The sequence below is a fragment of the Sus scrofa genome, chromosome 2 (assembly GCF_054392235.1).
Source record: "Sus scrofa isolate SSC_HxYL_T2T_F1_AM1 chromosome 2, Sscrofa_HxYL_maternal_Yorkshire_Landrace_v2.0, whole genome shotgun sequence".
Classification (NCBI taxonomy): Eukaryota; Metazoa; Chordata; class Mammalia; order Artiodactyla; family Suidae; genus Sus; species Sus scrofa.
Window position 1 is genome coordinate 138,817,682 of NC_139384.1, and position 21,859 is coordinate 138,839,540.

At 40.0% G+C, this 21,859-nt stretch overlaps 2 long non-coding RNA genes across 3 annotated transcripts in view; one reads left to right on the forward strand and one right to left on the reverse strand.

Moving 5' to 3' along the window:
* LOC102158243 (uncharacterized) overlaps positions 1-21,859 on the reverse strand; it is a 1,270,494-nt gene that overhangs the window by 77,610 nt on the left and 1,171,025 nt on the right. The gene's annotated exons all lie outside the window — the stretch shown is intronic.
* On the forward strand, positions 6,187-20,476 carry LOC106509541 (uncharacterized). Of its 2 annotated transcripts, none has more exons than XR_014838705.1 (3): positions 6,187-6,283; positions 16,709-16,788; positions 17,660-20,476. It is a non-coding gene; the product is annotated as an uncharacterized LOC106509541 (long non-coding RNA). The 2 variants fall into 2 exon arrangements; XR_014838706.1 differs by lacking the exon at positions 6,187-6,283 and adding an exon at positions 14,219-14,363.

The following is a 21,859-nucleotide window of genomic DNA, read 5'->3' on the forward strand; positions in this document are numbered from 1 at the left end:
AGCAAAGAGGCGCGGGGGGGGGCACATATTAGGACTGAAGGGAAAAAAATCCTTCCTGGTATAATCTAGAGAATCACAGAAATGCATGCAGTTCAGAAGACAACAATCTTTTAAAGCTTTTATGATAACAGGTTCTCTCTGCTGGGGTTAGGGGCAGGTATGAGGGAGGATTGAAACAGTGGGGGTAGGTGGGCAGGGGAAGAAATGGGATGAACTATTAGGACTGGGGTCTCATTTCAGTGTTTTTTGCAACATCAGGTTCATAAGCACTGTGAGCTGTGGTCCCCCACATGGACGGCTGATGTGTGCTGCCGAGTGCAGAAAACCAGTCTTGTCCTGTAGGAATATCTCCCAGGATTTCCAGTAGAGGAGGGAGGGTGACTTTTTACTGCCCTTGATGTCAAAAGTTATGTTCTAATATTCATGCTTTTATGACAGTCTAACTTGGAACATCAAACAAAACCTTAAGTTCTCTATCAGGAGAAACTATACAGGGATGTGAGCAGGGAAATTTTCATCTAAAAACTATTAATTTAAGAGGGGATTGGCGTAATGAGGGACTGGCTAGTAGGAAATAAGAGAACCCCAACCAAAGTAGGAATGGCAGATATAATAGTATAATAATTAGTAACATTAGAAAATTATAATAGTATACAATAATTAGTAATTATAATAGTATGTAATAATAGTATGTAATAATATAATGCGATATAAAATATATAACATTACACAGTATGTTACTACCCCTTTGGCCGAGGGAGAAAAAACAAGGAAGAGCCTTCCAGGGTTGAGATTTATAATTTCTTGGGGAAGACATTGCTGTGGCTCACTCGCCAGATGGAAAAAACTTTGCTAGTGGAGCTCCCTGGAAATCCGGTCTCTAGGAGGCCAGAGAAAGCTGTTGGCTGGAGGGTGTCCCACCAGAGATACTCTAGTGCAAAAGCACCAAGGCAGGTGCTGGAGGAGGTTGCAAGGACTGTGTACTGGAGAATCTGGTGGCACATCAGGAGTCTGGAGCTACCCATGCTGTAGGAGCTGGACAGTGAGGGAACAGCGTGCACTGCAGTCACTGGACCTGGGAGATCCACCTTTGCTGTAGTTGCCAGAGGCTGAGAACACCTGGAGAAAATGCCCGTGCCTCAGGGGTGTGAGAAGCAAGGATTCCGGAACAAGAAAGCAAACCCTTCTTCTTCAGCATCTCTTCAGGGCTCTTTACCGACAAAGCTTAATACCATGCCTGCCAGCAAAGGGAACATAGTTATAAGGGCACAGATCCACTTTCAGAAAGCAGGCAAGATGGTCTAATTTGATGCTGAGAAGCAACAAATCACTAACTGGTGCAAGCATACGTTTAGAATCATTATCCTTTAAGATGAAAATGGGAACACGCTGAGGCGTGTTCTTTGAATGGTCAGGTGATGCTTGCATTTTGGGTTGCTTTCTTGTTCTCTTCTACATCTTCATGAGATGACTACTCAGACGAATAGAACAAAGGGTAGCTGTGCAGGCAGGACAAGTCACTCAACTTATGAAAAGTCTAAATCAGGAGTTCCCACTGTGGCACAGCGGGTTAAGGACCCGACATTGCCACAGCTGTGGTGTAGGTCACAAATGCTGCTCAGATTTGATCCCTAGCCCAGGAACTTCTATATGCTGTGAGGGCAGGAAAAAAAAAAGTATAAAGCAGTCCTCTTACATCATCAACAACGTATCTGACTACAGACAATGAAGACAGAGAGCATTATCAACGCTTTCTTCTTCTTTTTTTTTTTTTTTTTTTTTTGTCTCTTCGGGGCTGCAGTTACAGCATATGAAGGTTCCCAGGCTAGGGGTAGAAATGGAGCTATAGCCGCCTGCCACAGCCACAGCCACAGCCACAGCCACTGCAATGCCAGATCCAAGCCGCCTCTACAACCTACACCTCAGCTCAGGGCAATGCCAGATCCTTAAACCACTGAATAAGGCCAGGAATCGAACTTGTGTCCTCATGGATGCTAGTCAAATTTGTTTCCATTGAGCCACGATGGGAACTCTCGAGGCTTCCTTTTTAAAATCTTGTATATGGCAGAGCTAAATACACCAAGTGACCAGGGTTCAAGTCAATTTCTTTTTATACTTTTTTGTTAGCCTCCCTGGATGATACGTAAGTTTGCTAGGGCTGCCGTAACAAATATCAGAGATCTTTTTTTCTCACAATTCTGGAAGTTCTCTCAAAGTCTGAGATAAAGACATCAATAGGATTGGTTTCTTCTGAGGCATCTCTTCTTGGCTTGGAGATGCCTGTCATCTGCCTGTGTCTTCACATGGTGTTCCCTCTGTGTGAGTTTCTGTGCAAATTTCCACTTTTTATAAGGATACCAGTCATACTGGATTAGGGCCCATCCAATGTCCTCATTTTAACATAGTCACCTCTTTAAAGACTATCTCCCATTACAGGTACATTCTGAAGTCCTAGGGGTTAAAGCTTCAACATAGGAATTTGGGGAGGAACATGATTCAGCCCCCACAGGTGGTTAACTGCGGGGGTTGTTAACTTCAGAAAGCCTGGATTCAGGTTCCAGTTCCAGTTATCAGCCAGTTATACCAGCTATGTAACGAGGAGCAACCTTGAACCTCAGTTACTTCATCTACTTTGAGAGGCTGTTGCGTGCGTTAAATTAGATAATAGAGGCAAAGTACTTACAATAGATTCTGGAGTATACTAAAAGCAATAGACAGTAATCATTATCAGTGATGATGTTTTCATCATCATTCATTTAATTATAAACACATAATATCTACTTCCAATAAAAATTTGCTGATAACATGAGAAGGAGGGCACGAAACTAATAATTACCAAGAAACACTGCCCTTTCCACAGGACATTTGCACTTACTGTTCCTAATGCCTTGACCTCTGCTATGCTTGCTGTTACCAGTCTCTGCCCAGTCGGTGTGTACTCAGAGATGCTGAGTCAGTGCATACTCAGAGAGGCCTTCCTCGGCCAATGTGTGTAAAGTAAAGACTCACCACTGTCTTCTCTTCTTTTTTTCATAGTCCTAATCTCAAATTCTCATTTATTTCTTGCTTATTCTCTGTCTGTTCTACCATCATGTAAACCATTTTAGCCATTGCTGTATCTTCAGTTCCTAGCATACTGAACCTGGCACACAGAAGGCATCCAAAAATGTTGCTCATGTGAGAAAAATACAAAAAACTGTGCAACATGCTATTGTGAGATAAGTACAGGGTGAATAAAAACCTAAAGCTTAGCTTTGAGTAAAGATGGTAAATAATAGATCTTAATAAGGAGAAAGGCATATATTAAATACATTTCAAACACTTATATATTTCTAATTTGGTGATACAATATTCATTGTTTTTATTCCTGGAAAACCTTTGATCCTTTCCAGGACACTAGCGCCTGTGTTACCTCAACAATAAATTGGTATCTTAACATTTTTTAACTTTTAAACCTATGGCGAGTGAGAACTACTTCAACAATCATTGTCATCAGCTGAAAATGGTCTAGAAATGCAAGCACTTAATGAGCTCTCTGCACCTTTTCTTCCCACCCCACTCCAAGGCATCTGTTCTGATCTTAGGGTTATCACAGACTTCAAAAGGGGCTGGGGTCAGCTCTGCAGGATCCGGAGAAAGACGAAGAAAAGTCCCAGTCAACACAAAGCCCATCAAGTCTGAATACACATTTCTTTGACTGCATCCTCAATGAGTGAGTACTGCGACAATGATTGGTTTTGGCTGAGGATTGTTGTGCAGGCCTATATGGTCAGGCAGGCCATTTAAATGCTCATATTTTATTCTGCTAGCACTGAACGTTTAGTTACGATCAAGTCAAATATATTTTGTGCATGCACAAATGAGCCTCCAGCCTCTGCATCCTTTTTTTTTTTTTTTTTTTTTTTTTTTTAAGGAATGACTGAATGCAATCTTTACTCAAAGCTAAGCTAGCTAGCTAAATTATCAGATGATTTGGATTAGCAAACATTATGGAACTTTGTCTGCAACCATGAGCCTCTTATCTATTATAGTTTTATCATCACGATTTTAACCACACTGATGGAAATGTAGGCTTGTCCAATTTTTTTTTTTTGTCTGAGCCTGCAGCATGAGGAAGTTCTCAGACCAGAGATAGAACCTGCACCTTAGAATAGGTTCCTTAGAACTATGTCTGGATTCTCATGTTGCAACAGAAGAAAGGGTGGGGGAAAAAATGTAATTGTAATGTATACATGTAAGGATAACCTGACCCCCTTGCTGTACAATGGGAAAATAAAAATAAAAATATATTAAAGTTCTTTAAAAAAAAAAAAAAAAAGAATAGGTTCCTTAACCTGCTGAGCCACCAGGGAACTCCAAGCCCTGTCCAAATTTGATGCCACATCTTTGTGGTGCTTTTCAAATATAAACTGTGATAATCTGAGTTTGTTAATATAGTCAATGAAAACCCTGTCTTTCAAAAGTTAACTTTAAAGTGTATAAAGAAGAAAAATTCTCTGCAATCAGCATACCAGTCCTGGGACGACAAAGTCCACAGTTGAGCATGAATCACGGTGGGGCACAGGTCAGTAGGGGACCCAAAGGAATTAGGGAGCAACGAGCAAACAAGATTATTTTCCCCCTAACCAAGAGGTGGCTAAAGATTTTGTCATTTTATAAGCAGAATACTGAAATTAAGGTGAAAAGCACACAGCATAGACTAAGATAAAAGTTGAGTCAACTGCATTTAGTTTATCTCACATTATGGATTTAATTCTTACCAACTCCTAAGTTTTTGTGCCCTTTAGAGGATATTTATAAGAAACAACTCTATAGGCATATTAAGGGGACTTGAGTAAGCTGGACTCAGATGATTACTGTAAGCATGATTCTGATGTCCAGAAACATAAGTTCAATTTATATATATAAGTATATATAACTGAGATTTATAAATATATATAAAACCAAGTCACTTTGTTGTACAGCAGAAATTAACCCAATGATGTCAAGTCACCTAAAGTTCAATAAAATTTAAAAAAGAAAGCAGAGAGATTATTGACGTAAAGGTTAGTAGAACTACAGTGAGATCATTTGCTTGGCCTGTCAGAGAATAATGTCGAAAACTGAGATGCCATGGACAAGCTTTTCTTTTTTTCTTTTCTTTTTTTTAAACCAAACTATACTCTTTTGCATTTTGTCTTTATTTTATTTTATTTTTGTCTTTTTGCCATTTCTTGGGCCGCTCCCGCAGCATTTGGAAGTTCCCAGGCTAGGGGTCGAATCCGAGCTGTAGCTGCCAGCCTATGCCAGAGCCACAGCAACGCAGGATCCAGGATCCGAGCCGCGTCTGCAACCTACACCACAGCTCACGGCAACGCTGGATCATTAACCCACTGAGCAAGGGCAGGGATCGAACCCGCAACCTCATGGTTCCTAGTCGGATTCGTTAACCACTGCGCCACGACAGGAACTCCAGACAAGCTTTTCTATCATTCAATACATGTGTTCCTAAAAGACTTCATGATCTGAAAAATTATGCACTGAGAATAATAGGGTCCTTTGGCTAAAGAGGGTTGGGTCAGATCATTCAAACATATATAACTTTGTAACCAGAGCACTAAGAAAATAAAAATCTTAATATGTTCTGAATTGCCATGTTTTCTTAGCAAACATAGGATTTTGTCTTTTTTTTTTTTTTTTTTTTTTTTTAAGGAGAGTAGACTATGGAAGGGTATACAAGGGAGAGCTAAGATTGCTAAATTTTGGAGATAAAGACTGAGGAAGAACCTGGGTCTCCAGCTTGTAGATGGCAGATCATGGGACTTCTCAGCATCCACAGTGATGTAAGCCAACTCCTATAATAAGTCTCTCTCTCTCTCTCTCCCCCTATATATATATAATATAAACGTAAACATGTATTTCCTATTGGTTCTGTCTCTGGAGCATCCTGACTGAATAGAATGCACTGGGAAAAATTTACCTAAGAACTAATAGGACTTCCCATGTATGCGAATACTGCTTTTTTATTTATAATTATTTGCAATTGCATATGAGCTGGTATCCACCAGAGAGGCATGTGTGGTAGCAAAGCAGACTCTATTTCATTTCCCAGGGAATGTACCTATTTCTGCAATCATTTACCAATTTGGATCCCTGCCTTTCGAACAAATTTTACTAAATTTAGCTAAAAAACTCTGTCTTCCTTTTATTGGATATTGAGTCACTGTTAGCCCCATTTCCCCTTTTTTCTCAGCTGTGGTTTTCTTCTCAACTTCTCTGGTTTGTTCGAGGCGGGGGTTTTCAGGTAAGTTTTTTCTTTTTCCTTTCATTTTCATCATCGCCTTTTGGTATTATTCTTTGTCAATCACCCTTGTTCTTAATGCATTAAGTTTCGAGGTTAAGGCACCTCATATACCTATCTGAAGTAAGCAGTGTATAAAAAACAAACAGCAATACATATTTAAAGGAGGTGGTAGTGCAGACATAGCACATGGGACAGATCACCAATCTACTTCTCCACTAGTGTGTTCTCATCTCACTCAAGTGCATTATTTCTTAGTGCTGTTATTACATGTTTCCATAACCTGGCCACAGTTTTATACTCTCATAGCTCTGGCCCAGGAATGTCCACATGCCACGGGTGTGGCAAATAAATAAATAATAAATAAGACTTGAAAGTTGAAACGACTTCTTGATCCACAGGGCACAGAATGGATGCTGTGTTAGCAGGCACAAAAACAACACAAATCTCATTGCACATCTTCATAAGAGATCTTAGGTGATCAGGTGCATGATCAATGAGCAGTGATATTTTGAAATGCATCTTTTTTTTTGTTTGTTTCTTTTCTGAGGAGCAGGTCTCAAAAGTGAGCTTAAAATATTCAGTAAGCCATGTTGTCCACAGATGTGCTGTCATCCAGGCTTTGTTGCTCCATTTAGAGAGCCCAGGCAGAGTAGATTTATCATTAGGATTACTGGAGTGGTAAATGAGCACTGGCTTCAGTTTCAAGTCACCAGCTGCATTAGCCTCCAAAGAGTGTCAGCCTGTCCTTTGAAGTGTTGAAGCCGGGTATTGACTTCTCCTCTCTAGCTATGAAAGTCCTAGATGGCATTTTCTTCCAGGAGAATGTTATTTTGTCTGCACTGAAATTCTGTTATGTAGTTTGGTGCCTTCATTAACCAACTTAGCTGGATATTCTGGACAACATATTACAACTTTTACATTAGCACTTGCTGCTTCACTTTGCACTTTGATGTTAAGGAGATGGCTTCTTTCCTTCAACCTCATGAACCAATCCCTGCAAGCTTCAAACGTCTCTTCTGTAGCTGCACATAATCGAGGAGAGTTAGGACTTTGCTCTGGATTAGCTTTGACTTAAGGAATGTTATGGCTGGTTTGATCTTCTATCCAGACCAATAAAAGTTTCTCCATCTCAGCAAAAAAAAGCTAAATTATTTCTAGCTTTTGATTTAAAGTGAGAGACATGCAACTCTTCTCTTCACCTGAAAGCTCACAGGCCACTGTAGTGTTATGAACTGGTCTAATTTCCATATTGCTGTGACTCATGGAATAGGGAGGCCCAAGGAAAGGGAAAGAAGGGAGCAGCAGGGTGATGGAGCAGGCAGAACACACACAACCTTTATCAGTGACGTTCACTGTCTTACATGGGCACAGGTTGCGGTGCACCCAAACAATAACAAAAGTAACACTGAAAATCACTGACCACAGATCATCATGACAAAGATAATAATAATGAAAAAATCTGAAATAGGAGTTCCATCATGGTGCAGTGGTTAACGAATCTGACGAGGAACCATGAGGTTGCGGGTTCGGTCCCCTGCCCTTGCTCAGTGGGTTAAGGATCCGGTGTTGCCCTGAGCTGTGGTGTAGGTCACAGATGTGGTTCGGATCCCATGTTGCCGTGGCTCTGGCGTAGGCCGGCGGCTACAGCTCGGATTTGACCCCTAGCCTGGGGAACCTCCATATGCCGCGGGAAGCAGCCCTCGAAAAGGCAAAAAGACAAAAAAAAAAAAAAAAAATCTGAAATAGTTCAAGAATTACCAAAGCGTGACAGACACACAAACTGAGCAAATGCTGTTGTTAAAATGGCACCAACAGACTTGCTGGACATGAGGGTCACCCCAAACTTTCAATTTATAAGATATGAGGCATCTGTGAAGTGAAATAAAGTGAAACACAATAAAACAAGGTTTGTCTGAATGGTATGGTTTAAGGAGTTTTTGTAGTTTGTCCTGGAATGATGATAATAGCTTTTATTTAACTGTTGATAAACCCTTGTTGAATGATTGGCTTGGGTAGGGCTGTGGTCAGTGGCTGGGAGAGTTTGGCTCTGTTTGAAATTAACTTATTTTTATTGAATCTATGACCTTGGCTGTGTTAGCTGAATATCCCATGAGAAAGTCCTTTGATTAGACAGGCAAGTTCAGGAAAAAAATGACTCAGAAGGCCCAAAAGTATTAATTTTGGCTTTCCCTTACAGGCAATGTAACTCTTAATAAGTCAACTTCTTTACACTAACCAGTGTGTGAGATCATTCATAAATTATATAAATTCCCATAGTGGCAAAGTGAAATTTACCTGTTGGAAAAAGTACACATGTAAAAGTGTTTCCTGTAGCCTAATTCTGTTTGTACCAGGAGAAAATTATTGCCTGGATCTACTACCCCTAATACACCACCTCACACCAACCAACCCCCCACCACACACAAAATATAGTTTGACTAAATATCCAAAGTGATTTCAAGCAACTCACAATGTATGGACTCAGTAAACAGAAATTAAGGGCAATAACTTTATTTCCTTTTTTTCTTCCTTTTAGTACCTTTTAGACTCTGTTTTTAACCCTTCAATAAGAAAAATGACTCTACATTTCACATAATACACAACACCTCAGCAAGTAAAAGGGGATCTTGGCACAGAAGTTTCTTGCTTTTCACTGACCTTTCTCTGTAGAACCAGGGAACAGGAATTCCAATTATTTTACCCACGGAGAAAGGAAAGTTTAAATCAGTACCGTTACACATAGGGCTATATGAGGCTTTTACATCACTGGCTGAAACTAAAGGCATGACTTAAACAAGTGAGTTAACCAGAATATTACTGGAATTTTACTATCATTTCTGTTTAGCTGTGGTTTTAAAAGAAATAATGTCAGGGCTTCTGGTGAAGCAGAGATGATCCTTTGTAGACCTGAGTCAATGTCAAATAGCTCGTTTTCTCTGGAGCTTCTTGTGTGGTCAACTGTAATTCCTATTCGTAGACCCACAGGGCAGGCTTCCAGGCCCCAAATGTACACATTCTACAGTCTGACCCTTCAAGGTGCTATAAAAACATAAAATACCTTTCTTTGGAGAAACCTCTCTGCTACAGCACAGTCCCTTGAAACTGTCCGGTTTGATCTGTGGTGCCTGCTGAGACACGCATTACATCAGGGTCTATTTTCGGCTTGTTACATTAATCAAAACCTATGCCATTTATTAAACAGCTTCCTACAGCTCAGGCATTTGAAATGCAGAATGCCAGCAAGCAGCTGCCAAACACCATGAAGGAAAGAGGTGGGCTGGATTTGAGGAATGTACAAATTGAATTTCAAGTGACTGAGCAGCCTCTTTATCTCTTGGTGACACAACCAGGGACTGTACCAGTGTTCTTAAGGAAATGAAACCCAGAGCCATGGTTCAGTCATGGGGTGGTTACCAGGGCCCAGCCCAGCAGTCTTTCCGGAACTGCTGATGAGTGTGACCTTTGCAAAAACGCACAAAGCCCTGATTTCTGCACGGTTAACCTTTACAAGCCGGAACCCCTCTGTGAAACCTGCGCACAGCACAGGAAAGCCTCAGGATCAAAACAGATACATACACATTTCATGAAAGACTGACTACAAACATGCACGTGCTCCCACGCAGTCTCGGAGGATGAAGACACTGAACCCATTTTCAATTATTCTCTCAAATGTGTGTTTCCAAGCATTTATATCCCTGTTCCTTACGACCAGAAAAGTGCCAGCACTAGATGCAGTGTCAACTCTGCACTGAAATTCATTCGCTCCATTTCAGAGCTGTCTTGACTAGAATTGGTGGTGATAATGGAAATTATATATGTTCCGGTTTGCAAAGAGTCATGGAGACCCTTTGCTGATGGTTAAATAATGATCACGTGTGTACACTGAGAAGACGAGGGTAAGTATTAAGTAGATTTCCACCACTGATCTACCTGGGAAAACCATTTTGATTTGATAGCATCTCACCATGCTCTTTACTCCAAACATACCAGAATCATGGGGGCGGGAGAACAGATCTTTATGACAGCGACTATGGCAATATTCTTAGCTCATTACTACAATAAATCAAACTTTCTTTCTGTGGCTCCTTCCTATTTTTAATAATATTTTGTCTTTAAGCAAATCTAATTTCTCTCATAATTAATACATTGATTCAGAGAACATTAGTCATTAAGGGCAAATAAGTTACACTAGCTTATCTAATCCTCTCTCAATGTCTGGTTCTAGTGGTACTGTTTTTAGTATCATACTTTTTTCTCAGCTAAGTTCTTTAGCTATCTTATCATGCGATTTGCCTAGCAAGCCTAGGAAGTAATTAGAATAGGGGAAACTGTTATTACTGATGAGAAAATGAAAGTCCGAAGAGGTTAAGGAGCATACCAAAGGTCAATACGGCAAAAGCACCAGTAATCCTGAAATGCTCACCTCCCTTTTCTGTGATTTCCATGAACAATGAGGGGTGTGGCAATAAGGCTATGGGGCAACCAGTGACTTCAAAAGACACTGTGATTCATCTTTACAGTCTCAACCTGCTGCTTCCTGTTCTCCATATTCACTTAAGAATCCCTGTGCAAATGCAGGAAATCCCTGATCTGCAAACACCCAGCTGAGAATGACCCAGCCATCCAAACACCTGCCTTCTGGCTGTCTCTCTACTGTCAGCTGATTAACCACGGGGAAAAGAGTGGGGAGGGGATAGTGCAAACTTCAAGAGACTCTGTTTAGAATCGAAATTAAAAAAAAAAAAAAAAAAGGTGGGAGGGAGGATACACTATAAAAGAGTGAAGAAAGGGCAGGTGACCTCCAGAGTCATTCAATCATTCACTCAGCCACCATGGGTTGGGCAGGAAAGATGCCACAGGAAAGAGTTGGAGAAATTCATGAATGCCTTCTCGTCCTTGAGTTTGAAGCACTGGATTAAGCGTTAGGAATTACAGATCCAAGATCTGTCTACCAACAACTCTAAGCAAAGAATGAATGCGAAGAATGGTCTTCAAATAGTACAAAGCAAATGAGAACGCAGAGGCTGGAAGGCTTATTTCTGACTGAGGTAGCCAGGGAAAGCTTTGTGTCCAGTGACGGGGCCTTGATGGATGAGCTGGACTCTGTAAAAGCCCAGTTTTCAGAAGTTAAGCTAATGCGTTGTTATTCCCCTGATTCTAATTTTGAACTCACAAGGTTTTCCTGGGGATATTTTAGGATTCTAGTCACTTTCATAAAATGTAAAAATAGGTAAAGCTATGGCTGTAATGTAAGGCAAATTCATACTAGTATGTCTTAGGCCCATGTGAATGTCAGGTATAAATTATCCCTCGTCTTTCCAGCTATTCCCCAAAGTAAATATTATAATAAAATTTTACAGATAGGGGAAACTGAGGCCCAGAAATGTTCCATCATCAGCCATCACCAGAAAGTGGGAAACTAATGGCAGTTATTTTCAAGCCAAGTACCAAACACATGAAGGGTGCGTAAAGTCCTAAGATGTGCAGATAATCCAGCCCTACTGGTTCCTTAGCTGGGTACAATGTACCAAATCTTCCACAAGAATATTTTGAGATGGTGAGCTGCCAGCAGTGTACTGGACCCCTTTTAAGCTTTCGTGTGCGATGCAAACCCTTCCAAAATACAGGTACTTTTCCAAAAGACAATGTCCCTTTCATTCTGGCTAAGTGTGGTTTCCCCTCCCTCTCTGTTCAATGGTGGGCGGGGGGGCACCTGTCTCAAGGCCAGGATTTAGTTGAAGTTAAAATAAGGAGGGGAAAGGGCCTATGTCAATGTGAAGGCTGATCCTACTTGGCCCAGGGAAAAGTAAGCCATTCTTTTTTTTTTTTTTTTTTTTTTTTTAATTTTACACTGCCAACTCAGGGGCACCTAAAGCCTCAGTGTATTAGCTGTTCAGACTTTTGATTCCGAAAGCTTACTTCTTCTTAAAGGCTGCCCCCTGGACTGGCTGTGCTGCTTTAAATTCGGGTCTCTAAGAAATTGGTGTGAGCAACTTTCTTTGAGCCTTCAAAGTAAAGCCAAATGCTCTGTCCTCAGCAGGAAAGTGACTTTAATTAATTCTGGACGACCTTTCCATTGAAAAGCAAAACACTGCCCTGAGGCTTTTTAGAAAGGTTAGGTTGTACCTTTTCCCTCTTATGGTGAGGAGGTAGGTATGAGTGTTTCTCATACAAGCCTCTGCCTCCTGCGTTCCTGTAGAATGCACGCTCTTTAATCCAGGAAAAACAAAATAAAACAAACCAATGGGCAAAGAGGCCCTGTTTGTAGCCAATTAACTTCTCAATTCTAGCAAGAACTAAAGCACAGCATAAAATCTTCCATCACAATAAAATATGACTAAAGACCTCATCAATTCTCATTTAGCAAATGCTTTGTACTGGACCATCTTTTTCTCATACTTAGGAATTCCATTATTTCTTATTTCAGTGAACATGTTCGGGGAAAAAAAAAATTAAGTGGAATGGGATTAGGTTTGCCATTTGTCATTTACTCAGAACAGAATTCCGGTCTGACATGCAGGCAACTCATACCCAGAGCTTAATGCTTTTAGTAATTATAAGGATCATGTAGAGTATGTTGATTGGTGGGGGGAAAAAATCTTTATTAACTGCTCAGAAATAGTTAATTCTTCATTAGTCAGAGCACTGCACTAGAGGCTGCTGCCTGTGAACCATGGATTAGAGTTTATGATAGTAATAACCTCCCTGAAAAAACATTTGTTACTATACTTAATGACCAGATTTTAGTGCATTAACCTTCCTCAGGAGGTCAACTAACAAAATGGATGTTAACTGCTTGTAACAACCAATTCCTCTGAAATTAATATTTAGATGCCTTTGGTGTCAAAAAAAAACCTTCCTTCCCTATCAGGGCATTAAAAACACTTCTAAATTATTAATAGCAGGCAGGATTCAATGCCTCAAAGATTTCCATGCCAACGCTCTTTATCCTCAGCCTCTTCCTATTTTCTCGAACAGAGTTCTCTTCGGCAGGAACAAGGAAGGCATTCAGGGAAATTAGGTCTCAGAAATGCATGTGGGTCAACAATGTACTGCAGTTTGGAAAAGGTCATCCTTTAAGTTCAACAGAAATAAACATTACAGGAGTGTGAAAGGCGATGCTGAGAGCACACTGGGAACCCAACGGGGACAGACACCCCGCCAGGCCTGGGCTCCAGAGCTACGGCCCTCTCACCACCTGTCAGGAACTCCTTAACGACACGTTTTTTTTTTTTTTTTTGCATCCCTTCTGCGACTGACCTCCTGGCTCATCTCTCCAGCCCCTCCCTCTGCCTTCAAATTGGAAACAAACCACACTTATGTCAAAACAACTTCTCAACTATTTCCTTCCCGAGCAATCCCAGAATATAAAACATGTTCTGAAAAGCTGCACCATTCCCTGGAGAAATTTTATGATTTGGTTACTGCAGAGTGTGCTGCTCCTTGGCTGGGGTAGCCTGAAGTCCTTGCCAAACAATGAAGCAATGCTATTATTAGCCTTCCTATTCAATGGCCACAAAACAGCCCCTGTTTCTATTTTCAGACTGTGCTCTTCTGGCTCAAGAAGGCCAACACTGCACCCGTAGGGCAAAGGAGCCATCCATTGCCAAAACCTGCAGAGCAGTGGGAAGGGGAAAGGTTTTCCTGGTGGCATTTTTCGGCAGAGGTAAAATCCAGATGGGGAGCCAAATCGCCGCCTGCGAGTCTCAGCAGAGGTTTTCCTACTGGGTCTGGGAGGGCACCCCTGGGATCTCAGCAATGAAGCTGCTGTGTTTACTACTTTTCTCAAATTGCCTGGATGCAGTCACTGACTCAGTCGTTTAGATCAGCCCAGTGCAGGCGCAAAACGCTAAATCAGTAACACACAGAGCTGACGTGAATGGTTCAAGTGACGATGTCAAAGGCTTGGGCAGTTGCCTCTCGGCATGGTCAGTTACAGCCCAGCAGCAGTGTTCCAGAGGAGCCAGGCAATGTGGGGCATTTGATTTTTTTTTTTTTTAATGAGCTATAATGGACAGAACATTATATTAGTGTCAGGTGTACAACATCATGATTCGATATATATTATGAAATGATCACAGTAAGTCTAGTTAATATCCATCCTTGTACAGGGTTACCATTTTTTTGTGTATGATGAAAACTTTTACGATTGATTCTTTTAGCAACTCCTTTTACTCGTTTGCTTAACCTCCACCCCTGCCCCTGGCAACCACTAATCTGTTCTTTGTACCAATGAGCTTTTTTTTTTTTTTTTTAAAGATGCCACATATAAGTGTGATTATACAGTATTTGTCTGACTTATTTCACCTAGTGTAATGCTCTCAAGGTCATTCCATAGCTTCACAAATGATATTATTTTATTCTTTTTTATGGCTGAATTACATACATATGTGTGTATATGTATACACATATATATGATATATGTATGTATGTGTATGTTTGTATCTATGTATCTCATATTTTTTTATCCATTCATCCATCAATGGATACTTAGGCTGTTTCCATGTCACACATATTGGAAATAATGCTGCAGTTAACATGGGTGTGCATTTATCTTTTCCAGTTAATGTTTTCATTTATCTTTGGATAAATACCCAGAAGCAGAATTGCTGGGTTATATGGTAATTCCATTTTTAGTTTTTTGAGGCACCTCCATACTGTTTTCCACAGTGGCTGCACCAATTTTCATTCCCACCCACAGTACACAAGGATTCCCTTTTCTCTACATCCTTGCCAACACTTGTTATTTCACAGCCATTCTAACAGCGTGAGGTGATATCTCATTGTGGTTTTGATTTGTACTTCCCTGATGATTAGTGATGCTGAGCATCTTTTCATATACCTATGTCTTCTTTGGAAAAATATCTCTTCAGTTTCCTGGCCCCTATTTTAATTGGTTGGTTTTGTTCTTGCTGCTGTTGAACTGTATCAGCTCTTTACATATTTTAGCTATTAGCCCCTTATCCAATATACAATTTGCAAGTACTTTCTTCTAGTCCATAGGTTGTCTTCTCATTTCATTGATGGTTTTCTTTGCTGTGCAGATGTTTTTTGGTTTTGGTATCTGCCGGGTTGTTTATTTCTGATTTTGGAGTCAGAGCCAAAAAATCATCCCCAAGACTGATATCGAGGAGCTGACCGCCCATGTTTTCTTCTAGAAGTTTATGGTTTTAGGTCTTTTGTTCAAGTCTTTAATCCATTTTGAGTTAGTTCTTGTGTATGGTCTAAGAGAGTGGTACAGTTTCATTCTTTTGCATGTGGCTGCCCAGTTTTCCCAACACAATGTATTGAAGAAAATGTCCTTTATCCATTGTATATTCTTGACTCCTTTGTTATAGATTAATTGACCATATAGGCATGACTCCCTCCCCCCCCCCCCCGGGGTTCTCTGTTCTGTTCCATTAATCTAGATATCTATTTTTGTGCCAAAATCATACTATTTTGATTACTATAGCCTTGTAATATAATTTGAAATCAGTGAGTGTAATGCCTCCGGCCATCTTTCTCAAGATCATTTTGGTTATATGGGCTTTTTTGTGGTTCCCTATACCTTTCAGGAATGTTTGCTCTATTTCTGTGAAAGAGGCCATTGACATCTTGCACTGAATCTGTGGATTGCTCTGGGTGGCATGGACGGGGGTCATTCTTATTTTTTTCTGATGGATACTTTCGTAATATTGGAAATTTAGTGCAGACAGGGGTCCATTAGAATTTGGTGCCTCTCTTCATTTGAAAACACAATTTGCTATATGACTTTTCAGCTAGGACAAGTTGTGTATAACAGTGATTTTAATTTAATAGCCAGATCCTTCATTGCTTTGGGAATACAAATCAAAAGGTTGTATTCTAATTCAAAGGTTAGAAAGGTTGCCATGTCATTGCATATATATGGTTCCTCTTTCCTACTGTAGTTGCTTTTCACTTTGTCTGTACTGTCTTGGGAAAGTATTCGCAAACAGTAAATAAGCAATTCTTTCATTTAAACCATGACCACGTTTGCAGATTCAACAGCTAAAATCTCAGGTGATGGTATCGCTCTCTCTGCTAAGGCTTGGTGTTTTATTTTTGCATTTAAAAATGCAAATTAAACAATGACACTTTTTATGAATTCAATGAAAAAGAATGTTGTCTTGGTTTTTAAACTCTCCTTTGCTAAACATTTAAAAAAAAAAGAGGCATTTTGAAAAAGATCTCTTTCCAAATATAAAACTGAAATATGAACTGTTGACAACCCCCCTCACCCCGCCTTCTTCCACGGAAATATCAGTGAGCGGCTGCAGGGAGCTGGCTTTTAGACACAGTGTTCTGAATGGTAGGCATGATTAAAATACAGTTATTGTCTTGGTCTACTTTATCTCTACACTGATAAGGTTTCGGAAAGCTATTTAATTGTCCTGTGAATCATTAACTTCATTATGTTTACAGAGAATATGTTATCTTGCCTGCTTCTTGGGAACCGTGGATCCTTCATCAGTGACCTGGAATGGTTGCTAAGTGTGAAGCAGGTAATGTACCTGTGCGATTTATTAGTGCCAGGTAGAGTTTTAAATCAGCATGTTGATTGTAGTGCTGTTCACTTAATGAACTTCCATGCACTGCTTCCTGAAAACCCTTTTATGGTTTCTGTTGGCTCCATATGGCATTCTGATGAGCTTACACTTCTCCTTAAGTGCTTCTATATCAGAAAACAAGAGCAAAGCTAAAACAAAGTGAGTCATCTGGTTTTGTCTTTGCTTTCACTGCATGAGATAATGTGGAGGTGTTAATTACAAGACTTCACTGAGTCTTGACTAATAACAGTGTGCAAACAAATGTATGTCAGGCTCAGCCACAGAAATGCTTCTACTAATAAGGTAAAACTAGCAATTAGAGCTGACAATGAAGTAATACTTTCCGTTGAATATTCATTAATGAAGTTCGTGTTTGGGAGAAGGGAGGCTTCTGATTGTCCAGATGGAAACCTAGAATAGGAACCCTGGTCATTCCCTTTAAATGAATTAACCACCATTTGGTGAGCCAGCACACTGGATTAATTCCCTTTTGTACTAATGCACTGACCCTTTGCTTCAAAGGTAGAGCCCTGATGGCCACTAAGATCCCTCAATCCGTGACCTTGGCATAATAGGGACAAATTGAATTCCCAGAAGGAGAAAAATGATAGTGGCCACAGACCGTCACTAACGGTGTGCTGGAGACAGAGCTTGTTTTATTTAAATTCTTCTTCGCTACAGCTTCTAGCGTCTCAGAGAGGAAGAGTGTGATTAGCTTACCTAACCCGGTCATGTCACTTTGTCTGATGTTTTCCTTTTTTTTTCCTTTTCCCCTTTCCCTTTCCATCTATCCTTTCATGTCTCCCCCTCTCTCTCTTTCTTTCAGAGAGCAGTTCTGACAGCCTTCTTTAAGCACAGGATATCCATTGCTCTCATGCGAAAAAGAAGCCTCCCAGAAAAGACTGCATTGGGCATTGACAGCTCTTTCACACGTTGTACTGTTATTTCTGAAACCCGATCACGAGTTGTACTATCTAGGTAATACATGCCTTTTGGACATTTCTTAGTAAAGATGCCCAAATGAGAGACCCTACTGATGAAAGCACTTCCTTCAGGGACCTTCAATAGCTCGATATATATTTAGGGAAATACAAAAGGAGAGGAGCGTGTATTTTTGGGATTGGGAAAATACACATTTTCCATTGGACTAAACTGTCAACTCATCAATATTTTAGAATGGGTCATGACCTGCATAAAAGAAAAAACAAACAAACCTGTTTTGACTTTCTTGGCAGCCCCAATCCTAATTTGGTGGAAGTGGCTTTGTGCCTGGATTTGAAAGCCACAGTCCCAGCCTTCTATGCACTCAGCAATGGCCGTAGAGCACACATCTGGCCAATGGTATCTAAGAGGAAGTTACTTAAAGCTACTTAAAATAGGACAGAAGCAGCTGAAGGGCACACGTTTTGTTCTCATGCGTTTTCCTCTAGTAGCTGGAATCAACTAGTAATTTTGCAGTAGGAAAAAATGAAAAGATTCATAGATCCGGCAATAATGGTTTTAACATGAGCCATCCTTCCCTCATCCTCCACATTAACCCTCCAATTTGCAGTTCCCTGATTTGCGCAGCCAAATGGAATACCTAACGGAAATAGAATATGGTATCAGAACTGGCAGGGGGTGTAGCGAGGAAAGGATGCTTCAAGTAATAGAACCAAAAATGTTTAATTTGCTTAATGGAAGGGGTGGGAAAGTGAGGGCAGTATTGCAGGAGGTAAAGCTGGTTCATCCATATGCAACAGGGCAAAACAGTTTTTCAGACTCTAGAAACATTGTCTACTGACTCCTAAGTAATAGAGAATGTTGGCATGCGTTGGACCCTTCTTATTGCTTTTAGCAAAGCCTTAAGGGAGCAATGAACTGATTCAGAGACACACAGTCTACAAACATGTGGAAGAAAATACAGCACTGATAAGAGGAGTGCTTCTTCCAAGACCATCAATCTAAGTTGACTGAGAATCTCAAAAATTGGAGCCATTCGATAGTTAAGATATATGTTTGCTACTGGAAAAGAAACTCAAAATACAATGTGAAAGAAAAACAGAAGCTCAGTTCTCTCTCCTGTAACAGTCTTGAGTATAAGCAGAAAAGCTGTAAAGTGTGTGGCTCCATGCTGCCTTTCTATCTTACTGCTCCCGAATCTCCTTGTTGCAGTAATCCAAGATTACTCTCCACTATTCAGGCATTTCAGGAGGCAGGAAGGGGAAAAGAGGGAAAGAGAGGGCATTCTCTTCCTTCTAAAGACATACTCTGGAAGTTGCACCTGTTATTTCTGCATATAACTTATCGGAAAGAATTTAGTTATATGTCCACCCCCAAGCACAAGGACTTTAATCTGGTCTACCATGTGCTCAGCTAAAAGCCACGGGTTCCATGTTGCTGGAAAGGGGAAAGAACCGATACTGCCTTTCTTGGGGTTGAACAGCTAACTTCTCCTCTCCCTCAAGCAGAAAGCATTGTAAACTAAAGAGTGTACATCTGTCTTCCTCTTCTTGTCTCCTTCTGAAAATCCAGCTTTGAAAAGCAGCCTACACCAATCTCACATTTTTCATATTCCACATTAGAAAAGTGATGTAGCTTTAATAAGATAGCAATACTTTATATTTTGTTCTTCCATCAGGCCAAAGGGTTATGATGTTAGAATGTTCTTTGGCAATTCCAAATAGGAAAAACAAAATCTCAAAAAACTTTTGAAGATATCTAGTGTAGTGGAAATGTCTCAAGATTTAGTTCTAATTAGCCTCTGAAATTGTGTTCCTGCCAACTCTGTTGCATTGACTAAGTTCAGATCAGGCATCCTGGGACATTTCATTCCGTTTTGAACGAGGCGCATTGCTAATTCTCTAATCAATGAACGGACACTCCATTTGTCAAACAGCATAATTGCCATTAAATGAATATAATTCATAGCTAATTGTTAAAAAGAAGTAATTTGCTGTGACTTGAACAGATTTTAATTGTATTCCTTGACTTATGGGAACATCTTATTAAATAGTGGAAAAATCTTTTTAAAAATCTGTATTTTGGAGCAAAGGTGGTGATATCTTTTTAAGATCACACATGGGATGAATTAATCGATTCAAACATTATGTGAACAAATATGCTGCTACAAGAATGTTCATTGAAGCATTATTTAAAATACCAAAAAAATTTCAAGCAACATGCATATCCATCTACAGAGGCATAGTTACAGAAAATACAGTTTATCTATGCTAAAAACCAAAAAAACTTATTCAACGCTTAAAATAAGGAGACAGATCCAAGTGGAAAGATATCCAACACACAACATTAAGATTTAAAAAACTATAAAGCGATATGTATGGTTCAAGTACATTAGCTGACAGAGCAAATCAGAAAGCAGTTACATACATATAACTGTATATGCATGGAGGTTTCTGGAAGCATATGCATGTATTAATATTACAACTAAATAGTGGACTAGTTGTCCTGGTATGAGAAATGGCAGATTCTTAGTTTTTACTTTATAAACCTTCTGTATTTGTTGAACTTTTAACTTTAAATTTGCATTCGTTTTGCATTTTAAAAAGTTATTAAAACCTATAAAAATAATTCTGTTCCATCGCTTACTATCCTTAAACAGTCCATGGAATATATAGCATAAGGCATTACTGAATGAGCGTCTGAATTGAATTCTGCTTCCTTTTGCTTTATATTGATTAAGAGCGTGCTTCATGACAATTTCCTTGATTATTTTTCTTTTTTTGGTCTTTTCAGGGCCACACCCGCGGCATATGGAGGTTCCCAGGCTAGGCGTCGAATCAGAGCTATGATTCAAATCAGCCTACACCACAGCCACAGGAATGCTGGCTCTTTAACCTATTGAGCGAGGAGGCAAGGGATTGAACCTACGTCCTCATGGATGCTAGTCAGATGTTTCCTCTGAGCCATGATGGGAACTCCCTGTATTTGTTTGATAACATAAAATCTGATACTGATTTTTTTCATTTGTACTCTTGCCCTAGAAGCAAAGCTACCATAAAGGAACACTAGAAGATCTTTCAGGAATTTACTGATTTATTTGTTTGTTTATTTTTTGTCTTTTGAGAGCCAAGGCATATGGAGGTTCCCAGGCTAGGGACTGAATCGGAGCTGTAGCCACTGGCCTATGCCACAGCCACAGCAACTCTAGATCAAAGCCATGTCTGTTATCTATATCACAGCTCATGGCAATGCCGGATTCTCAACCTACTGAGTGAGGCCAGGGATCCAACCTGTGTCCTTATGGATACTAGTCAGATTCGTTTCCACTCAGCCACGATGGGAACTCCCCTCAATGTATTTAATACCTTGCAAATTATTTTCCTTTTTCCTAGATTTTACTTTCATAAAGGGTTTCAAGTTTAGTGAAGTTTGTCATACTCAGCAGTTTTGGAATTCACTGGAGAAAGATGAGATATGCTCCTTCTCTCAAACCCAGTCTTATCCTATTCTTCATGATGATGCAGCCCTGTCCATGACCTACCTAGGAAGACATCATCAGTAATCTCTTATGTTACCTGCAAGGTGAAGAACAGATGAAGGGATCTGATACTTATTTTGGCAACTCAGAAATATGTTTTAAAACTTTCTCCATTTATCACATGAAAAGTGCTCAATCAACCAGACCTCAAATCTCAAGCAATACGTAGTAAGTACCTTTCTGCTCATTTTAAGAGAGAGAGAATACATCCCTCAGGCTGCAGCAGCCTGAATTTGAATTTGAATGTTGTATAAAATCAATAAAAGGACCCAACTGTTCTAGGCTCTGTATGCCTCAGAGGGTCTAGGTCACAGAAGAGAAATGTTTATTTCTCAGGAGCACACATAATAACCATACTTCTCATTATGGTAAAACAAAACAAAACAAAACAAAACACATCAATTATTGAGCTATATTCTATGAGTTACTATGTCCTAGGCCCTCTGCCAGCAAAGGAAGACAGAAACTCTGTCATCCAAGACTGTATCATCAGGTTGGAGGAGACTGGACTTTTGCTATGGAAATCCTACATAATGGGAAAGTTTT